Source organism: Colobus angolensis, unplaced genomic scaffold (assembly GCF_000951035.1).
Source record: "Colobus angolensis palliatus isolate OR3802 unplaced genomic scaffold, Cang.pa_1.0 Scaffold120, whole genome shotgun sequence".
Lineage (NCBI taxonomy): Eukaryota > Metazoa > Chordata > Mammalia > Primates > Cercopithecidae > Colobus > Colobus angolensis.
In genome coordinates, this window is record NW_012113142.1 from 3,414,437 (window position 1) to 3,416,850 (window position 2,414).

At 45.8% G+C, this 2,414-nt stretch overlaps 1 protein-coding gene across 1 annotated transcript in view; it reads left to right on the top strand.

Annotated features, from left to right (window-relative positions):
• EIF4H (eukaryotic translation initiation factor 4H) overlaps positions 1-1,920 on the top strand; it is a 15,630-nt gene extending 13,710 nt beyond the window's left edge. The window contains exon 7 of the transcript XR_001000522.1: positions 1,896-1,920. The gene's annotated coding sequence lies outside the window, so the exon portion shown is untranslated. The remainder of the gene's footprint in view (positions 1-1,895) is intronic.
• Positions 1,921-2,414: the final 494 nt, after the last annotated feature.

The following is a 2,414-nucleotide window of genomic DNA, read 5'->3' on the forward strand; positions in this document are numbered from 1 at the left end:
GTGGGAGGCTGAGGCAGGAGAATGGCATGAACCCGGGAGGCGGAGCTTGCAGTGAGCCGAGATCCGGCCACTGCGCTCCAGTCTGGGCGACCGAGCAAGACTCCGTCTCAAAAAAAAAAAAAAAAAAAAAATTAATGTAATTGGATTGTTTGTAACTCAAAGGATAAATGCCTGAGGGAATGGATGCCCATTCTCCATAATGAGCTTATTTCATATTACATAGCTGTATCAACACATTACATGTAGTCCATAAATATATACATCTACTATGTGTGTGCACACACACACACACACACACACACACACACAAATTTCTTGTTTTTTGAGACAGAGTCTGCTCTGGAGTGTTAGGCGCAATCTCGGTTCACTGCAACCTCCACCTTCCAGGTTCAAGTGATTCCCCTGCCTCAGCCTCCTGAGTAACTAGGATTACAGGCGCCCGCCACCACGCCCGGCTAATTTTTTTGTTTTTAGTAGAGACAAGGTTTCACTACGTTGAGAGGCCAAGGTGGGAAGATGACTTGAGGTCAGGAGTTTAAGACCAGCTTGGGCCTAGCCTAAAATTTTTTTTAAAAAACGGCGATAAAATATATACAATATAATAGGCCTGGGCATGCGTGGTGGCTCACGCCTGTAATCCCAGTACATTGGGAGGCCAAGGCAGGCAGATCCCCTGAGGTCACGAGTTTCAGACCAGCCTGGCCAACATGGCGAAACTCCGTCAACTGAAAATACAAACCTCACCACAACCTCCGCCTCCCGGGTACAAGCCATTCTCCTGCCTCAGCCTTCCAAGTAGCTGGGACTACAGGTGCGCACCACTACACCCAGCTAATTTTTGTATTTTTAGTAGAGACAGGGTTTCACTATGTTGGCCAGGCTGGTCTCAAACTCCTGACCTCATGATCCACCCACCTCAGCCTCCCAAAGTGCTGGGATTACAGGCGTGAGCCACCACACCTGGCCAGCTCTACTTTTTTTTTGTACCCACTAACCTGCCCCACCTTCTGCCACAAGCCTCTACTACCAGCCTCAGGTAACCATCCTTCTAGTCTCTTAAGTCCATGAGTTCACTTATTTTGACTTTTACATCCCACAAATAAGTGAGAACATGCGATGTTCGTGTTTTTGTGCCTGGTTTATTTCACTTAACATCATGATCTCCAGTTCCATCCATGTCATTGCAAATGGCAGGATCTCATTCTTTTTTGATGGCTGCATAGTACTCCTTTGTGTATAAATACCACATTTTCTTTTTCCATTCTTCTGTTGGTGTACACTCAGATTTCTTCCAAATCTTGGCTGTTGTGAACAGTGGTGCAGTGAACATGTCAGTGCAGGGATCTCTTCGATGTACAAATTTCCTTTCTTTGGGGTATATATCCAGCAGTGGGATTGCTGGATCATATGGCAGCTCAATTTTTAGTTTTGTGAGGAACCTCCAAACTGTTTTCCATAGTGGGTGTAGTAATTTATGTTCCCACCAATAGCGTACAAGAGTTCCCTTCACATCCTTGCCAGCATTTGTTATGTATATCACAGTTTAAAAAAATAATGTAATATACCAAAAACGATTGAGTTGTTGGGAAAAAAAACAACAACAACCTAAGTGTACTAGAATTTATGCAGCTGAACATGAACTGTCTAGTTTGTGTTTTTGTTTTTGTTTTTTTTTTGAGACAGGGTGTCACTCTGTCACCCAGGCTGCAGTTCAGTTGCGTGATCTCGGCTCACTGCAATCTCCACCTCCCGGGTTCAAGCCTCTGTCTCCCGAGTAGCTAGGATTTGCAGGCGCAGCCGTGCATTGAAAGTGATGGTAAAAACCACAATTACTTTTGCACCAACCTAATACCATCCCACCAGTGTCCCACAGCCGCACCCGACTTGTGGCTAAGCTTTCTCTCGGCAACTGTTTAAACATTTTTCCTCTATCCAATAATCCTGCTGAGGGCTGCAAGCATTGGGCTTTTGTTTTCTCTGGCAGGAGCGGTTCTGCTCTCAAAAAGGAAGGATGTCCCAGGCAACTTTAGGGACATGGGTTAAAAAAAAAAAAAATTAAAAAGGGAAGGCTTAGGTGTGTTAGTTCTGTAATCCCAGCACTTTGGGAGGCTGAGGCATGAGGATCGCTTGGGTCCGAGAGTTCAAGACCAGTCTGGGCAATGGAGTGAGACCCCTATCTCTGCAAAAAAATAAAATTAGCTGGGGCACAGTGGTGCGTACCCGTAGCCCCAGCTACTCAGGAGGCTGAAGTGGGAGAGTTGCTTGAGCCCAGAAGGCTGAGGCTGCAGTGAGCTGAGACCACAGCAGTGCACTGCAGCCTGGGTGACAGAGTGAGACAGAGTCTCTAAACAAACAAACAAAAAAAGTAAAGGAGGGTGGGGAGGGAAAAGAGAGAAAGAAAGAAAAAAAAAGAG